Source organism: Chrysemys picta, chromosome 2, assembly GCF_011386835.1.
Source record: "Chrysemys picta bellii isolate R12L10 chromosome 2, ASM1138683v2, whole genome shotgun sequence".
Classification (NCBI taxonomy): domain Eukaryota; kingdom Metazoa; phylum Chordata; order Testudines; family Emydidae; genus Chrysemys; species Chrysemys picta.
Window position 1 is genome coordinate 155,465,476 of NC_088792.1, and position 20,086 is coordinate 155,485,561.

The 20,086-nt window shown below is 42.1% G+C and overlaps 1 protein-coding gene across 6 annotated transcripts in view; it reads left to right on the forward strand.

The window, feature by feature from the left end:
* LRRTM4 (leucine rich repeat transmembrane neuronal 4) overlaps nucleotides 1–20,086 on the forward strand; it is a 755,436-nt gene that overhangs the window by 727,193 nt on the left and 8,157 nt on the right. The gene's annotated exons all lie outside the window — the stretch shown is intronic.

Consider the following 20,086-nt stretch of genomic DNA (forward strand, 5'->3'; position numbering starts at 1 on the left):
ACAACTGTAAAAAGCTGTTTGGTAGCCCCTGTGAAATGAGTTAGTGGTATTGGTCCAGCTTCTAGTGGACAGGTGTCTATATGATAGTTACGATGACCACTACAGTTGTCACTGATCATCCCATTCTAGGATATTTGATACAGAGGCCAAGGAATGAATGGGCAATGGAGATTGAATTACATCGTCACTGCTAGAGGTTGATCCCTACAACTGAGTCCTATCAGTGAAAAATGTGGAGGTCTGAACTGTCACTGTACTTACTTGGTACATACAGAGAACATCAATTACTGACAGGGCCGGTACAACCTATTAGGTGACCTAAACGGTCGCCCAGGGCACTAGCATTTGGGAGGCGCAGGGGGGGAGCGCCTCAGGGCGGAGGGGGGTGGGGATCTGCTGCGGGGGGAGGGTGCGTCAGGGTGTGGGGAGGACGGGGAGCTGCCTCAGGGCTCGGGGAGGGGGAGGGCGCAAGGTGGAAGTTTCGCCTAGGGCACGGAGCATCCTTGCACTGGCCCTGATTACTAAAGCTATCAATCAAGCATGTTTCTCACATGAGCACTAAAATAACGTTCATGGAAATTATTTCCAAGTTTGAGGCTATACCCTTTTTTCAGAGGAAAAAATCTTTAGCAAGCCACATCGTTTTGAAATTTGGAGATTTCATGTGTTAGAGATATCTCGAAACAGTGCAACATCCTAAACCAACGGGACATGGTATTGATCATATTGTTTCAGTATTGTATTTAAGAAAACAAATGAAATATCATTTTATTACAAAAAATGTCAACAAATAGCTTTTCATTTAAATTTACTTCTAAAATAAATAGAAAAGGGGTCAGTGAATCCAGAACCATGACCAAGAACCTCTTAAGTTGTGGGTGATACTGTGGAATATGCTAGAATCCTGGAAAATTGATATTCCACACCAAGCAACTCAATTTTTTGTCACATTTTCTACAGTGATCCTATTCTATTAAAGAGATTGACATTTGTCCAAAGAGGCATCTGGGTAGACTGTAATCTCTTTGGGGCAGAGACTGTCTCTCGTTTGTGTGTACACAGTGCCTGGCATAATGAGTTCCTTTCTCCTGCCATTTGTCTGATACTTCCCTGTTTTGCAGGGGTGGGGGAAGATAAATTCATTCATGCTTGTAAGATGATCAGATACTGCAGCAATGGGAACTCTGGAAGTACCTAGATAGATTATTACTTATTTGTATTACCATAGTGTTTACAGGCCCCAAGGGATATTAGGTCCCCATTGTGTTAGCTGCTGTATATAGGATTAGATGGTTTCTGCACTGAAGCTATTACAATCTAAATAGACTAGACAGGCAAATGCAAGGAGCAAGTCTCATTTTCCAGATGGAGGTAAAATGAAGCATGAAGTTAAGGTGGGAGTTTCAAATGAACCTAAGAGAGTTAGGCACCCACATCCCTTTGAAATCCTGCCCTAAGTGATTGACCAAGATCACATGAGAATTATATGGCAGAGTTCCCTATTGAACCAAGATCTCCCAATCACAGTCTAGTGCCGTACCACCTTTCCTCTTGATAGATAGTTAAATAGTGAATTCTGTCTAACTTTGCCAATTTTCAGTGATTATTTCCTTTGACACATCTATTTTGTCCAGTTTCAATAAACATCTTTAAGGGCGACTGCTTTAAATGCTTATTAAGATTTGATTTCCTCCAGCAAAGGTTGGAAACCTGCACTATATTAGCAGTGCTTACTACAGGTCTCTTCATTTTTTGAAGCTGCTTTTTTTTTTTTACCCTTGCAATTTTATAAGAATGCTCTGCTCCTGATCCCCCAACAGTGAAACCAGAATGTATAAATATTTCAGACACGTTACATGAGCTTTGTTGTCCCAACCAGCAGACCCTTTCTGCTCTAAAGCGGCACTGGGATCCATCAATGGTATGAACTTTTCTTCCAGTGTGATAGGAAGAGATTGCATTGCATTGTGTTACATTGTAGTAACATTTTCCAGCTGAATGCGCTCCACACCTGTACCATAGAAAAAGTATAAAGGTAACCATGTCAACCATTGTCTGGTTGGCAACCAGCTCTTTGAACTAAAGACATGCACCTGACCTTCTGTTACCTAGCTAGTTTGTTTATAACTGGTTTCTGAAGGCTATGTGACACTTATTATAGCTAAAAGTATCATGTCTCCATTGGAGCCAATGCAAAAGTTTTAAGGCTCTAGTGCTTTGTAACTTTCCGGTCACTTTTCCTGTTTTGCTGTAAGTTTATTTACTTTATCCAAGGGTAAGTAAGAGGGAGGGGAAAAGAGGTAGTTACCAGGGAAACTAATGGACACTTAAATAATTCTCTCATGTTTGCATTTACATTAGAAGGAGCAGACGGGCCAAAAAATTAGGATATACTGTTATTTGAATTGCAGTGCCCCGTAGGAACTCCAATCATGGACCGGGACCCCATTGTGTTAGGTGCCATACGAACACAGAACTAAAAGACATCATCATCTTTGGGGCAGAGACTATCATTAGCATTGAATTACAGTTGCTCCTTGAAGCCATCTCTGAAATCAAAGCTCTGTTTTGTTAGGCACTGTAGTACACATTGTTAGAGGCAGTTTCTGTCCAAACAATGTACAGTGCCTTATAGAAAGTCCTACTGAATTCTGTTAGTTCAACAATTCAGTTAATTCTGCTCTATGCATGGAATGGGGAGACAAGAGACCTGGATTCTAGTCTTAGCTCTGCTGTAAGCTCACTAGCCAATTTTTGGCAAATCGCTTCATTTTTTGTGCCTTAGCCTCACCCTGTGTAAAGTGGGGATGATGCACTTTGTGAAGCATTTTGATGGGTTTGTAGGTATTTATGAACTCAGCGAGTCATCTTGGGCAAGTCCTTTGACCTCTGTTGATCCGTCTGCAAATTGAGGATGAAGATATTTAATTGTCTTACAGGGGTGGGTTTGTGAGGCTTAAATGTTTGCAAAAGCACTTAAGCGCCTTGGATAAAAGGTGTTGCACAAGGGCAAAGTATTGTCATTTATTTAGTCTTATTGGAAATATACCATTATTTAACTCCATAGGCACTCTGGTACAACCTATAGAGAGAGTTCATGCTTTATAGAACTTTGCAAAACCCTAGCACAATGTTTTTGGGTGGGAATTTGACTAGAATATTCCCTACGTATATCCTGGATACTAGCTACTACCACACTTGAACTTTAGAAAACTGTTTGATATTTGTTGCCTTTGTGCTTTTATTTATATTTTTATACACTGGAATCCACTTGGCACAGCAGAAAGATGACAGAGCTGGGCGTTTTTTTTTTCTGATTCTCTGCTCAGCACTGCAATAGTGCGATTATTTTTTGTTATTGTTGAAGTAGCACCTAGAGGCCTCATTGTGCTTGACACTGTACAGTCCAAAAAAACAAGACAATATGTACAGCGAAACAGAGAAGTGAAGTGAGTTTCCCAAGACCTAACAGCAGGTCAGTGGCAGAGGTAAGAACAGAATCTAGGTTTCCGAGATTCTAGTCCCATGCCCTATCCATGGGATCATACTACTCCTCATACTGCACTGGTTCTGGTATGAGTTAAAGCAGACTGGCGACTGCCCTAAATTTATGTGTCTGATAATGGTCCTCTAGGGAGGAAATTGCCAAATCACACTCTAGTAATGGCTGCCCCTAATATGCCGCCTCGTACTGGGACTGCAAGAGATGGTGGCATAGAAGTTATCTCCATGTCCACAGAGGACTCTGCTCTGCCAGGGAAATCCACAACGGGTTAGATGTGGGTAGCTTCTGCTTGCTTTGTAGGGCAGGGAATCTGCCCCCTAATTATGTTTTCATCTCTGCCTCTCTATCCTTTCACATTTACCATAATCTAACACTGTTTTTAGGATTTACTCCATTGGTTGCAGCGGAAGGAGGGTAGCTACAATTTGCCTAGTCTTCCCCTAAAAAGGACCCAAATGAGGCAAGCTGACTGCATTGTTCTCCTATAGAAGAAGACCAATTTACCCGCCTATTCTATGAGCCTGGTACATGTTCATCTTACCCAACACTTCCCCTTCCTTTGTATTACCGCACAGAAGACATATTAAGCGTAATTTGTAGCTATACAGGTAACAAAGTAATTCTGAATTGTTTCATGCATCAATTCACCCATGTGCAGAGCTTGGTTTATCATTTAGCTATTGCAATGCGTAATAATCCCATGAACCAATTTTGCTACTAATTGGACCAGGCTATTATATACAATTCAGAAGGATGTTCAGAAACAGCCTGTGCCTCACACTCTTCACTTTGCACACAGTGCAAATCATTAAGATAAATTGGCTCCCTTGGATTCGCTATTTGTCTTTTGTGAACTCTTCACTTCACCCGTTTACTGATCCATACCATTAAATCTCTTGTTTTCTCTTACATGGAGAAATTCCAGGCCTGGTTCTAATTTACCTCCCCCCACAAACAGGAACGGAGTCTCTTTTAACCACCTTTGCATCTCTGTATTCTGGGGTCATGCAGGATTCCACCCAGTACCGGATGTAAGTTAGAGCAGCCTCAGTGCTGCTGTGACTTTGGTTTGCTCCCCATGAAGCCCCTTCGGAAACAAAGGAAAGCCATAGTGCATGCAGTGCATTCTACGCACACCCCGATCTCTCCTCTCTACCCTGGGTGGGGAGCAGAAATGGTGTAGCACCCTTACACCAGCTCAGCATTGACTGGAGAGACCCTCAATGCAGGGGGTATTCTCAACAGGCTATTTATGACCATTTTATGCTCCCAAAGTAGTAGATGGGGGCCTTAGTGTAACTGAGAATCAGGCCCACTGTTCTCTCATATTCCTCTAGCTGCACTACATTGCTGTTATTGTAGGGTTGTTCTCTGCACCCTGCTCCATTCTCAGGTTCATCATTGGCTTTGAGTCATGTTCCAATTTTTTTGTGTTCCTTCTAGCATTCAGCAGCAGGATAGGCAGTGTTAAGAGGTTCACTGCATCTTTAGGGCTACAGAAGCAGCCACTCCATGTCCTGGGGAGAGGAAAGGATTCTTTACCCCAGCATTCCACACATATTACCAGCACATAGCCGGTCGTCAGGGCTGTACACCAATTCCGAGGATTCGGGCCAGAGAGCCATTCTTTGGCCAGTTTCCTCCTCTTGTTTTTATCCATCAGTGGAATGTGAACATTGCGTTGCACCTGAGATGAAGCACCATCTGACTTATTAAATGGACAGCCTTCCTTCATGCTCTGCTTCAAGCCTCAGAATCTTGAAGATGCAGAGAGAAAATACAAAAACAATGAGGTGTCCTTGTGGCACCTTAGAGAGGAACAAATTTATTTGGGCATAAGCTTTCGTGGGCTAAAACACAAAATACAGGTACTTGCTTAGCATATGTCTTAATACGCAGCAACTAGCAATAGGCAAATCCCTGGTTCAAAAGTTCAGAGGGTCAGCTCGAATGTTTTTTGTCAAGAGCAAAAAAAATGCATCAGAACCAGGAGAAAGGATGGTCTTGTGGTTAAGGTATTGATTGAAACTCAGGCAATCTGGGTTTAGTCCCTGGCTCTGCCAGTGAATTCATGTGTGAACTTGGGGATGTCATTTAGAGCCAGATTTTTAACAGGGCTCAGTCCCCACCATGCTCAGCTCTTTGGAAAATCTGGCCCACAGTCTGTGCATCAGTTCCTAGATTTCCTGCTTGTTTGCTGTATTCCTTTCTCCCGCCAGTGCTTTCTATTTAGCTCGTCAGCATTTCTGGGCAAGGACTGTCTCCTACTAAACACATGAGCATTGCTTAGCACAACAGAGCCTCCGTTTTGTTTAGGGCCTCCCCAGGTCCTACAATAAGAACAATAGATTTGGGTTGAGAGGGATTATTTTCAAATTTTTTTTTCCAGTCTGTTACACCTTCCTAGTTAGAGACCTGGTTGTGATATTGCCTTGATCTTACAGATGAACTAGACAAACTGAGTATTTGTTCTAGGTGGCTGGAACTCGTATAAACTTGTCAAAGGGAGAGACCCCTTGCAGAAGGTTATTAACAGCTATGGCCTCCTGTTCCACCACTCCAGTGATGCACCAAACTAACACAACACACACACACAAAGTTGAATTGCTTAGCCTCCTTGCTGATCCCTTTTGAGGGTTACCTTTCCCAAACAGAACAAGTCTGAAAAATAGCCGAGTAGCTGGAGTAACTATTCGGTTCATGCCTGGCTAGTTTAGAGGCTGGTCAAGCATACTGTCCCTTGTCGACGTGTGCTGCAGACATTTCCAACAGCAGCTCCTGCAGGGCTCACAGGACAGGTTTTATTTCTTCTGCAGTATTCTTTCAGCCTAGTCCTTTTCATGTACTATCCATCACCATTGCTGAGCTCAAGCACAATAATGGTCTAAGCTTGCAACAGCTGCTTTGCATATACATTTATTAATGTTGATTGTGTTAAAAGAGCTGTGAGGTTGTGGGTTTTTTTTTTTTTTTTTTTTTTTGCTAGGTTTACATAAAAGCTCATCATCCACATAGTGTAATGAGCCAGCATGCTGTGTACCACTTCCCCCTGCTGGATAGGATCAGAACTGCTGAACTTAATGTCCAAGGTCCTATACTTTAGGGTGATCAGATGTCCCTGAAAATTTCCTGATTTTCAGAGTGGGTCTCGGGCTCCCAGGCAGGTTTACACAATATAGTCAATTTCCCATTTTTTATGAGTAAAACAGAGGGAGCATTCATTAAAATTCCTTTATTACTATGAAAAAGATCTGGGAGCCAGGAGACCATAAGTTAAAGACTTACCTCTTTGACAGACCATCGTTAAATTCTTCCTGTACTCTTTATTACTGAAGGACACACATCCCTACCCTGGATGGCAAGCAATTAGTGATCTCCCCATTTTATAGTAAGGATTTAACATGGTCACTTCTGGCAGAGTTGAGAACAGAACACAATCTTTGCTTTCACAGATCCAAGTCTTCTGTCATTAACCACACTGCCTTTCAGAATTAATGTGCCAAATATATGTTCTACACTGGTAACTTCCTACTGGGCATTATTCTTTAGCTCCGGTGGTAGGAGATCATGTGTGTTTGGTGTAAGATCTGAGTTATGTCCCTGACTTCTGCTTTAAGTTCTGAGTGGCTGTGGTGTGCAGCATAGTCCGAGAGTGCTGTGTATTTGTTACAGTAGGGAAAGAAGGGAATAAGGTTGTTATGGTTCATAGCCAGTAAGTGGATAGTCTGACTCCGATCCTCATGATGATGATATTGATCTCTTTTGTGATCTTTTTCTTACTTTTTAGTAATCACAGTTCACAAAGGCTAAAACTCACCCCTTTTGCAGAAGGCCAGCGCCATAGTTAAGAACTCGAATGGTTCATGGGCTTCTGTTTGCTCTCTGCCCATGGGTGCTGTCCCCTGCCCTAAGTGTGGCCAGCAGGTCAGTAACCAAGCCAGGAATAGAACCTAGAAGTTTTTATTCAAAATCGCCCATTCAAAGCATCAGACTGCATTCCCTGTGACATGTCTCTTTAGATATGTTGCAAGCCACCTGCATGTATATCTACCATATTGAAAGGAAAATAAATTATCCTTCAAGGGACATTGTCAGGCTTATACCATCTCTACCAGGAGGAGGTGAGGAGGAGTGTAAAACATATCAAAAGAAAAAATCTAATCATCTGGTACATCTAGTATATAATTGGCCAGATTCTCTGGTCCACTCTGCTGAGGTAGAGAACAGGGACTGGAGATGGCCCATAACTCCCCTGGTTGGGAGGTGTCCCAGGTGGTATAGAGTCAATATAGCCAGCTCCCACACTCCACCCAAGCAATGCTGAGCACAGGTGATGGGGAAGTCTGGGGAAGAGGAGTGGCTAGAAGCCCATGTGCTCTGGCTATCCCTATCTGGCAGATAGTCACTAGGGGAGTGTTTTCAAATGGCACTAGTTAGAGCAACCTCCAGGCTGCTCTAACTTGCATTAGGGCTGGGGCAGAGAATCAGGGAGCCCTAGCCAGCTCCCTCACAGCCCTTGGCCATCTCTGCTAAGCCGAATGAGCTCAAAAAATCTGTCTACATGTCTGACCTATATTGGCTGTGTAGTTTAGGCCCTGATCCTACACAGTGCAGTGACAAGGTTGACTGCTGAACTTGCCCAGAACCCTATTGGCTTCAAAGGGAGTCTGCACAGATGTTGGCTCCCATGCTACACAATGCACTACCGGGACTTTAGACTGTATCTCAGTGAGGCAGGATCTAAATCTTTTTAAAATGCCACATAAACTGCTGTTGCTCAGTAATTATTTTGATTCCTTTTGCTTTCATAGAGTAACTAAATGGGTATGCTCAAGGTTCTTTTGCTTCAAAGATGACTAAGCTGAGAATATTTCCTGACTGATCTTTCTTTCAATTTTCTTGCGGATTTTGAACGTCTTTCCTGTTGATTTCCCTACATATTGTAAAACTTGCCCCGAGGAACGAAAAAGTCATTTGTTTTCTGGCGAGTATTAAAAAAAAAAACAATGCTATCATTGTGAAATATCCCTGCCTGCCATGCTGGACAATCTTGCATTAATTGCTTGATCTCTGATATCCACAGTGTCTATAGAACATGAGTAAGGCATGAACCAACGTTTTTTTTTTTTATTAATTTTCTAATATTGTTTCCTATATGATTTTTCCCCTTTGTTTCGCTTGACTGCCATTTTAGTAATCTGTTCAAATGCAATAAGAAGCCATTATTACAGACATCCATTTCAAGTGGTATGCTCAGTTTGGGAGAAAATCCTGGTCCCATTAAAGTCAAGGGGAGTTTTCCTAATACTTTGTATTTCTAAAGCACTTTATGAACCTTAATTAAAACTCACAGCACTCCTAGATAGTGCCTAATTACCACACTAATGGGCTCATTAAAATACACAGGTAGGTTAGTAGCGGTATCCATTCATTGCTGGATAAATGGAGACAAAGACTGATGAAGTAATTTCCAAAGTTCAGACACACTGTCTGTACAGAAGATGAGAATAGAATTTAGGCATATTGATTTCCCATTGCCTATTCTAACCTCAAGACTAGACTATCTTCCAGAGCCAAGAAAAGAACTCTGGAGTTCTGATTCTGAGCTCTTTGCTGTCTCTAATGGACCATGCTCCCCTGTAAAGTGAGCAATAGATTGCAGGAGTCCTGATCCCCAGCCTCCAGCTCTAACAATTCAACAATACTCCCCCACCAGAATGAGGAATAGAACCCAGGAGTCCTGATTCCCTGCTCTCTCCAATAGACCACATTCCCACCCACAGCCAGAAATTGTGATTCCCACTCCCTAGCTTTAGACACTAAAACCACACTCCCTTCTGGAGCCAGGAATAGAAGCCAGGAGTCCTGTCTCCCAGTGATCTACTCTAACCACTGGACCCCACACTCTCTTCCCTGTTATTTGACTCTGCAATTTCCCATCCTTTTCAGTGAAGCTAGCGATTATATAAACCCTCGCCGCCAACATGAGTCATATAGATCGGTACTTTTTTGGAAACCACGGGGTTGCAGTCTCCTCTCAGTGTGGGCACACAGCTCCCGTTAGTGCTAATGAGAGTGACATATGAACGTCAAGAGGAAAAGCTATCCCTTATGGTGTCGGATTAATGTGCTTTTCAATATGTTTGTGCGCCCGTGCACGCTGATTTCACTGCTAGGAGCAAGCGGAGGCAATTAAACTCTTGTAATTTCTCATGAACAGAGTCCTGCTGAGGCATGAAGGCCTAGAGGAGGTCCCTCCTGCATGCAGGAAGGAGGAGAACATGATTTGTAATGCCTGTCGTTTCTTTATTCTCCCTTATCAGAGAGAGTCCATCCTAGAGGAGATTGGCATATAAAACAGTCTCTCTAAGAAAAAACAACAAAAAACAACAAACCCTTGAACTCTTGCTTAGTTTACAGTGTCATTTCCCCCCCTTTAATTTATGAATTTCCTGACTGGCAGCTTCAGAGACTAGACCCTTCTGTTGATCCACAGACCATGTGACCCTTCTGTTGATCCACAGACCATAAGTAGACAGCTGAGTTTGCATAGCTTGGTCTGTATTAAGAAGGTTAGCACCGGTGCCACTTAACAGTGAATGTGATGGTGGCGGATGTGCATACCATTCCTTTAGGGACTGGATGGAGAGCCATTAACCTCTTTTTCCATATAGAATGCCAAAGCTGCCTCAGGTTGGGATGTCCAACTTGAGACACGTTAAAGGAGTCTGATTTATTTTTTAAGTCCTCAGCACCCACCCTCTAAAATCAGGAGTCTCAAGTTGAGCACCCAAAACTTAAACCTTGCATCCCAAGTCACAAGCAAAAATCTTGGTCATTGGACTACTTTTGCTCACTGCTGACCTGGGACTAGATTGGAACCTGAGGTGAAAGGCTCTGTGTCTGGTTATCTGTTGTGATGCTGCTTCTTTATTTCAAAAAATGTGTTAGATTCATTAGCACGTTTAGATTAATTAATGCTAGTTGTTGGGGCGGTTTTATGGTCAACTATTTACTCAAAGCAGCTGAGACCCATCAACTCATTTCACAAAAGCCACAGCGAAGCCCTAACTGTTTGATCAGCCTATGCTCAGGTTAGATTCAAACCAGTAATGTGTAGAAGGAAAACCTTACATCTGTTGTTAACAACTCCTCTAAGTCACCCAGTCCTCCCTTTCCTGTAACATTTTGAATCTCTAGGCAAAAGTTGTCATGGTCTCTGAGTTATACCTATCCCGATCTTAGGGACAAAATGTTGTGCCTTCTGCCTCACATTTGCAACTTTAAGAATACATTTTTTTTTGTCTCTCCATGTGCAGATTTCTTGTCCAACTTTAAAAGAATATTTAAAACTCTTTAAGGAAACCATCAATTTCCGGGTAGTACTCCAGCATGCTATAAATTCTGAGCATATCTAATGGAAAGCCAATATTTAATACTAGACAAAGACTTATTTCACTCATTCTCCAATGCCTTCATTTGTCACTCTGGCAGCAACATTATCAAATGTTCATATTAAAGACTGTACATATTTATTGTGAGTAATGGATGGAACAGGTTGCCATCTTTATGATCACTGCACGGAAAAAACAACTCTACCTTTTCCCTTATTGTCATAATTCTTCCTTGACAGAAGCTATGTGCTTGGTTTTTCAAATGCTATAAGGAACCTTTCACAGAGGCTCCACTTCAGCTACCAGTCTCTGCTTAATGTCATTTCCAGTATGAAAATTATAGGGCTAGCATCACTCCTGTGCTGAAATCTGGGGAGAGCCAGTTAAAGCTACCTGATTCTCAAGCTGTTCCAGACGTGGCATAAATTAGAGCAGCATAGGGGCTGCTTTAATTTATGAGAATTGGCTATGGACCATACACCAGCTGTGAACTGGCAGAAAAGAGTTGCAATCCTTCCCATTCCAAACATCTCTCTCCCTGCTCTTGACACCCTCTCCTGGCAGGCTCTTTATGTCAGGATCTTGGAGGGTAGTTGGCACAGGAACTCTCCGCCCCCAACCCTTACCCATTGGGGAAGTGCCATCCAGTGATGGTCGGGGAAGGATTTTCATCCAACTAGCAGTGGCCAGATCCCATTCCTTTTACACCAGAACCAGGTGTGACATTCCCCAGGGTATAACCTGAACTGCTTGTTCCCTTAACTCTCCAATTTTGGATGCATGAATAGATACAGGGCAACACCTACATATCCCTCAGTCCCAGCTTTGCCCTCCAGAAATGTACGTCTTATGCTGTTCAGTAGCCCACTGGCCATACAGGCTCATAATTAGTTAGTCATTCCAACAAAGGGTAATGAATATGCATCAAACTTGTCTCAAGTGGAGGTTTCCCAAACACTTCAACTAAACACATCGGTTTAGACAAAACAATAAAAAAGTTTGTTATTAAGGTAATAGTTAAGTTTATTAACCAGAGAGAGATTTTAAGTGATAGGGCATATAAGTCAGAGTTGGTTACAAAAGAAAGAAAAAGATAAATTTACAAACTAATTCCTAAATGTTACCAAGGCTAATAAGCAAAAAAGTTTCTCTCACCCCAAAATTTTCTACAGTCTGTACTGGCTGGAAAACCTCCAGGCCAGGACCACTCCCCCCAGTTCAGTGATGTCCCTATGTCTTTCAAGCGATCTTCCTGCCATGAGTAGAGATGGGGGAGGAGAGGTGATGGGGAGGCCACTGTCTCTCTCCTTTTTCTTCTCTGACCCTTTGTACTGGAAAAGTATTTGCTGGGTCATGACGTCAGGCAGTGCCATGGCATATGTGAACTGCAAACTGTCCTTCAAGTGTATTGTAAATTTCTTGTTTACAACTCCCCTGCTGGTAAATCTCCAATTAAGCAGGTAATGGCCTTTTAGCACCTACTTGGCATGCCGGTGTGCCTTTGTCTTTGAGAAAATTGTCTATTATCCAGAACTACAGCACATTTCAGTAACAATCATATAGTAAAATCTCATAGCTCCATATAAAATGTTGATACACACATTTTAACAGGACAATGATGTTCAGCAGATTGAGTTTTCAAATGATACCTCACAAGGCATACTTTGTACAAAATATATTGTAACCATATAAAAGAGGTGAACATGGGGTCCAGGAGTCCAGGGTCCATATGGGGTATAGGGTATCGTATCAGGTCAGAGATGCTGGCCTATATTTTATTTAGCAGACCAAAGTTCACGTAAAGGATCTCCCTGTTCCCTGAGTAGCCCCAATGTAGATAATAGAAGAACAGGAGTACTTGTGGCACCTTAGAGACTAACAAATTTACAAAAGAAGAACAGGAGCCACAAGTACTCCTGTTCTTCTTTTTGCGGATACAGACTAACACGGCTGCTACTCTGAAATGTAGATAATGTTCCCTCTCTCCTATATGCTGGGGCAATATGGGGGTATGCTTGACTCTGGGAGTAACCATCAAATGGGAGGGGAAAGGTTTTGACTTTCCATATGTTTTTTGCTGAAATGGTGAGGGAGGGAGGATGTACATAGTCTGATGCAACTTGCATCCCTAACTACTAGCAGTGCTGGGATTTTCTGGTTCAACCACTACAGTAGTCTTTATGGACACAACATTGTAGGCCAGGCAGTCTATTCAGTCTCCCCACAGACAAGCTGGGAGGAATCTACCTCCCATTGGAACCTCTGGGCATGCTCAGTGCCACGCATGAGACTCTCCCCAAAAGAATGATTGCCCTAGGGCAGTGTAGCTGGGCAGAATAAAGACCATATCTCTGTCAATGAGGAGCGTTGGGTGGCCCGTATGGTTCTCTCAGAGGGATGGTCGTTACCCTTGAAATTATGAGGTGCATCCCCCAGGATGTTCAGTACCTTCTACAGCTGTAGCGCTGAGATGGACTGTGGAGACTGAATTTTGGTTTTGGGCGCTGTTGGCAGTCCTTTTGGGCAAAACTGTATAGTATTTTATGGAGAAGGTGAACCTTTCTATAGAATTTTAAATCAACCCGTAGAATTATATAGCAGGGAACATAGAATTTAAAAGAAAATTATGTGACTTATTCTTCTCTTACATCAATTTTACACCAGTGCAATTCCTTTGAATTCAGTGGAGTTACTTTTGATACACAACACTGCAAGGGAGAGTGCCTCTAGTATGGGTGTGACACCCTATACCCCATGATCACCACTTTTATATGGTGGTTATATTTTGTACAAAGTGTGCCTTGTGAGGTATCATTTGAAAACTCATAATCTGCTGAATGTTGTCATGCTCCCAAAATATGTGTAACATCACTGCAGGTCAAATTATGAGATTTTGCCATATGATTCTTCCTGAAATATTTTGCAAGTCTGGTTAACGCCCACAAACCATTTTTTTCAGATACAAAGACACACTGGCAACCCCAGACTGGTATCAACAAAGTCAAGTGGGCTATCACTTACTTAAGCAGCCATTCTTCAGCAACGGGGAGGTGTAGACAAAGAATTTACATTTCCTCTCAGAAATGCTTCCGACCTCACCTATACAGGAGATTGTTTGTCTGTACCCTGGTGGGAGGTAAAAGAGAGGAGGAGGGTATAAAAAATAAGAGACAGTGACCTTCACCTCACCCCTCTCCTCCTCCTATCTGTCTGCTCATGACCACGACTATGACTCTCAAAGAACTGAGCAAAAGCGGGGAATGGTCCCAGGCTGGGAAAAGATGCAGCCTGTGAAATGTATTGCAGCTGTTGGTGAGAAAAACTCCTTTCTCGCTTTTAAACCTATTAGCCTTGGTTAGTTAAGGAACTAGCTTGCATGTTTATCCTTTTATTTCTTTTGTCCTGATTTATATGCATCTATATTTGTAATCACTTAAAATCTCTATTTCTTTAGTTAATGCGTTTGTTTTATTGTTTTATCTAAGCCGGAGTGTTTTGGTTGAAGAGCTTGGGAATCCCTACTGAGGTCAACAAGCCTGCTGCGTAATCATTACCCATTGTTGGAAAGATGAACTATCTATGAGCTTGTACTGTCCAATGGTCTACTGAGCAGTACAAGATGCACATTTCTGGGAAGCAAGGCTGGGTCTAAGGGATATGCGGGTGTCTCCCTGTATATAATGCATGGATTCAGTAACTTTGCATGCTGGTGTCTGTGAGTGAGCAGAGCCTGGAGGGGCTGCTACTCCTCAGCAAAGTACTGTAAAAAGCATCTCAGGCTGGAGAGCTGAGGGGACATAGCAGTCCAACAGTTCAGATTGCGCCCTGTGGAATGTTACAGTGGGATTTTGAAAAAGTGCTTAACGAGGAGATTTTCAAAGGTATTTAGCTACCTAAAGATGCAGATAGGTGCCTAGGGGATATTCAGAAATGCCTAAGCAAGTTAAGCACATAAATCCCATTGAAATAAATGTGAGCTAGGCACCTGACCTGCTTAGGAGCTTTTGAAAATCCCATTAGGTGCCTATCTATCTGTATCTTTAGGAGCCTAAATACCTTTGAATATCTGGGCTTTAGACACTTAAGAGCTCAACGGACAGATTTTCAAAACACCTCAGGCTCCGTTTAGGCCCCAAAATAAGAGCCAGGGGTGTACAAGTGCACAGCACCCCACTGCTCCTATTGCAGCCAGATTTTCAAAGAGCTTAGCAACCAACAAGCTGAGCTCTTGACAATCTATCACATATTTAGGTGTATGAATAGAAACAGAAAATGAGGTACTTTGAAAATTTGGCCCAGAAGTCCTTTGGGATTTGTGCGCCAGATTTTCAAAGGAGGGTGTGTGTGTATGGGCCTAAAGATGCAGATAGTGGGATTTTCAAAAGTTCTAGGTACTTAACTCACATTAGGTGCTCAGGCTAGATCCTCAAAGGTATTTAGGAACCTAACCTAACTTGAAATCAAGGGGAGTTAGGCACTTACGAGGAAACGGGGCTTACGCAGTTTTGAAAATTGTATTAGGAGCCTATCTGCATCTTTAGATGCCTTAATATCATTGAAAATCTAGCCTTGTGGCTCTAAGTGACTTAGATGCCTTTGAAAATATCACCCCTTCATCCCTTTTAAATTTTATAGGACTCTTTCATAAGGGAAATTATATTAGTAGTGATAGCAGCAGTATCAATGACTTTCAGAATAAAATAAATAATATGGTTATTCTATCAGCTCCTCCACAGTGGAACGTGAAAAATTGCCATGCCTTTCTCATCATACTTCCCAGAAAAAGGTCTTTTTCTTCTAGAAACAGTTACTCTATAAAATAAATATAAAGCAATTTAAAAGAAAAACCTTACCCAAGGAACAATAACAGGGTTTAAAAGATTTTCTCTTCTCCAGTAGTTTTCTGTAGGGAAACCATTTCACTTACTGATTGAAAGATGAAATCTGCCCACAGACAGAAGAGTGGGATATTCATGACTTTCCCTCTCATAATTGGGAGTAGTGTGTCCAGTTAAATAATCCAGTGAAAGGTTTGCATTTAAAGGGGCAGGCACTGTTATGGTCTGGTAGGACAGATACTCCCTTAGTTATCTTCAGAAATGACTCAGTGAAAGAAAGAATAAAATTCCAGTTTGCATATTGTATCCATTAAACTGATAGGCATGCTAACAAGATGACATTATCTGGGGGCTTGTAACCTGTAATATACCTTTGCAAGGAAGGATGGACAACAATAATCATAATCGTCTCATTTTTATATTATATTTAAATAGTTTATGGAAGTGTATTGCATTATTATTTTAATAAATGGTTCGTCAATTGTTATACACTGCTGTTCAGCAAGCCCATAAGTAGCCTTATAAACATGGCTTTTAATAATCTATTAAACTAATGAGCTTATAACCCCCTCTAATACATACCACTCATGTCTTTACCATGCTTATAGCTATTACCTATTACTATATCTATTAACCATTTATTAACCCTTTATAAAATATAAATAGAAACTTAACATGAAGCATGTCCATGATAATTGATATTATAGTACTTTTTATCCTGAATTACTCTCTAGACTGTTGGTTCTCAACATTTTCCATACTAAGACACTCTCTCCAACTGGCTCAGATCCCTCTCTTCCATTTAAAAATATGGGAAGTGAAGGATTTTTGTCACCCTGACTCTCATTTGTAGCCCCTACTTTGAACACTTCTTCTCTAGCACTTTACTGATGAGATGCAATCTAATAAATAGATACAAATATTAATTGTGATTTAAAGCACACGGGAGCTCGTCCTATAAAATATGTAATCAGTATCACAATTGCATGTGGAAAGCACTGGTCAGTGTGCACTGTTTTTCCAATCCACAGAGAATGTGTGTCTGATGCAGTTACACAACCTGTCTCCTTAGCTGAAGCTGTAGATATTTCTGCATTTGGCCTGAGAGGTCCTTGTTCAATCCTCAGTGTTGGCCGAGATGGCAGCCGTAGCACATGCTGTTCACTGCCCTTGTCAGCTCATTTGCATTTGAAAGGTGAAACCTGCAAATTCACTCTGACACTTGCTTATGCGCCAACTTCCTCTCAGCAACCATATGTGGAAGGTTACAAGACCTGTGCTCTGTGCCCGTCCAAATTGGACTGGGGAACTAGGAAGGAGCATGATGACCCTGATTTTGCTTGTTGATCCGTTAGGACAGATATTTCCATAGATGATGCTGCATCAAACAAGAAACCACATGGGCACAGGGCACCACACGTGCACATCAGCTCATAGGATTTTGACTTATGTGGGGAGAAATGAAGGTGGGGAAAGTAATTAGAGAGATGGGGACAAACCAGTAAAGCAAAAGTAGGCAGAGTAGATCAGAAAAGGAAAAAATAATTTAAAGAAATAGAAGGGGAGTAGGTTTGGAGAAAAGGGTGGACAAATTAGCCAACAGGGAAAAGATGGAAAATGAACATTGATATTAATAAATAAAAGACACAGGAAGAGAAAGGGGGGGGAATAAAGGGAGATAAAGTACTTTATTTAGCAGAAAGTTGGCTTTGTACAGCATTTTAAAGCTGTGGGTTATTAGCGGTTTCCTAGTGCACACCCAACCAAAGATTTTCCCCTTTTTGATGGAGACAAGGTGATACTCCCTCCTAAGATTTTGACCCTACATACTGCTCTACATCCTGTCCTCATTTTCCTTGGGAAAGCTGACAGGTACGGACTTGGTGATTCTCTGTCTGACAACTCGGGCCTGTGCTTTCTGTCTCTTTCTCTTGCAATCTCTCTCTGGCTGCACTGTAGGGGCTCTGCTGCAGTTTTGGTTTGTGTATCCTGAGAGAGCCTGGTCTGACCTTGACATCTTTACATCTTTCAGGCAGGGCTCTGCACCATGACTGTACCTTCCTTAGGTCCTTCCTGGCATGTGTCCTCTCTTTGTGGAAGTTGCATAGGCTGCTGACATGATTTGGTGGGAAGTGAATAAAGGAGGCTAGGAAACAGTTTCTCTCTGGCGTGGGAAGGAAATTGAACATGAAATGGCAGTAAACAGATTAAGGAAGTCACACCCCACCCCTCTCATTTTATCAGCTGAACTCTGCTCAGTGCTCCAGGCCTAATCCAGCCTTGTTCTAGACTCAGACAAAGTTCTCTGTAGGATTTTTGAACCTTGGCATACCTAGGGGGACTGTCAGGATTGGTGGCAAAGATTTTGCAGAACAGCAGTTCAGATAAGACTCAAGGCTGAAGTTGAGCTGTTTAACTGAGGCTTATTCCAAATTCATGCACATCCCTTTGGCTGCGATATTTTCCATGAACGGGGTTTCTCATGAGACTTCTAGCACTTCCTCGTAGAGTCAGAATTTTTCATTTGATCTTTAAAATAAAATGTAGATTTTAAAAAAATCCAAATAGGTATTTCTGCAGAAAATGTCAAGTGAAATTTGGGAGGGAGGGAAGGGGGTTGAAAACTATTTTTGTTGTTGTTTTGTTTACAGTAACTGAAAATGGGATCCGTGTGTATGTATATGTGTACATGGGTTTATATAATTTAAAATACTAGATGTGTAATGTGTAGCTCTGCTTTCTGTGTATATTCGCAAAGGCACAGTTGAAATGTGCCTTACACTTGGAATGTAAGGTGGTTAGAGATGTGATGGTTCTTAGCAGTTGGCAGACTCAGCAGAAAGTCCAAGGGCTGAAGTCTGGAGACACAGGATCTGTTCCACTGAAATTGATGGAAATCTTTCCGTTAACTTCATTGGGCTTTGGGTCAAGTCCTAAATTACTCTTTCACCTGTGCTGGACCTTCGGGTCACAATTGGTGCACATTGGCGGTGCTATGGAGGCTTGCACCTGTTCTGCGGGTAAAGGGCCTGAGTCTGGAAAACATTAATTCTATTAAGCATGCTCTAAGGGCTTCTCTCCGTGAACAATCAGACCGCAGTACACTGGGAAGTGAACCTATCCTGCACTAGCCTGCTGTGCTCTAACTGCCTGTGTGCAGACTGCTGATGCACATTGACAGTTTGTTGGAGTGCTTTGAGTTAGTGCTCTTTGAAATGGGACTGATTGTTCATGTCAATGCCCTAAGCATACTTCATACTGCCTCAGCGCAGGAGAATGGACTAGCTGACCTTATGGGGTCCTGCCAGCTTACATTTGTATAACTCTCTATTATTCTATATAGTCCCATTTACTTTAATGGGTCTTAAGTACATGCTTAAAATTAAGCACATGCCTAAGTGCTTCCCTGAATCAGTTCCAAAGCTAGTTTCCAGGGCTTTCAACTCATCATCTTTCAACAGCATGAAATTAATTAAAATTTCCTATTTCAATTATATCTGGCTAATGTATTAGGTGAAGCTGTGTATTCCACTAATCCTAAAACTATGTCTTCATATCTTGCTTATTTTTTACGTTAAATAATATACAGTATAAAATGTACTCTGAATTAGATTTAACAGCAGACATATTAATTCAGTAACAAAACCATTGTGTTGAGACATTAAATATTAGTGCAAATGAGAAAATATTACCTGCATAATTCCAATGTCTGTGCATTCAGGAAGTATGGATACACTTAACTTTAAAGGTTAACTTAATGTGGTTTGTTCAATAAGTACCATTAGATAAATACGTATTTAGGAAATAAATTACCATATATACTCATTCATAAGCCAAATATTTTTGGTAAAAAAGTGATGCATCAAAGAAGGGGTCGGCTTATAAACGGGTCTACTCCAAAATTTGATGATTTTTAACTCTATGGAATCATTGAATTGAATATCTAATACAGGGATCGGCAACCTTTGGCCCGCGGCCCACCAGGGTAAGCACCCTGGCGAGCCGGGCCAGTTTGTTTACCTGCTGCGTCCGCAGAGCACATCCCTCGGCCCGCGCCGCTTCCTGCCAGCCTCATTGGCCTGGAGCGACCAACTGCGGCCAGTGGGAGCCGCGATCGGCCGAACCTGTGGATGCGGGAGGTAAACAAACCGGCCCGGCCCGCCAGCGTGCTTAAACTGGAGGGCTGCGTGCCAAAGGTTGCCAATCCCTGATCTCATACATTGTAGTTTTGTTTACCTGAAGCGTCTGTGAGCATGGAGCCCCTCAGCTCCCCGTGGCCGCGGTTTGCCATTCCCAGCCAATGGGAGCTGCGGGAAGTGGTGCATTGGCTGGGAACGGCGAACCGCAGC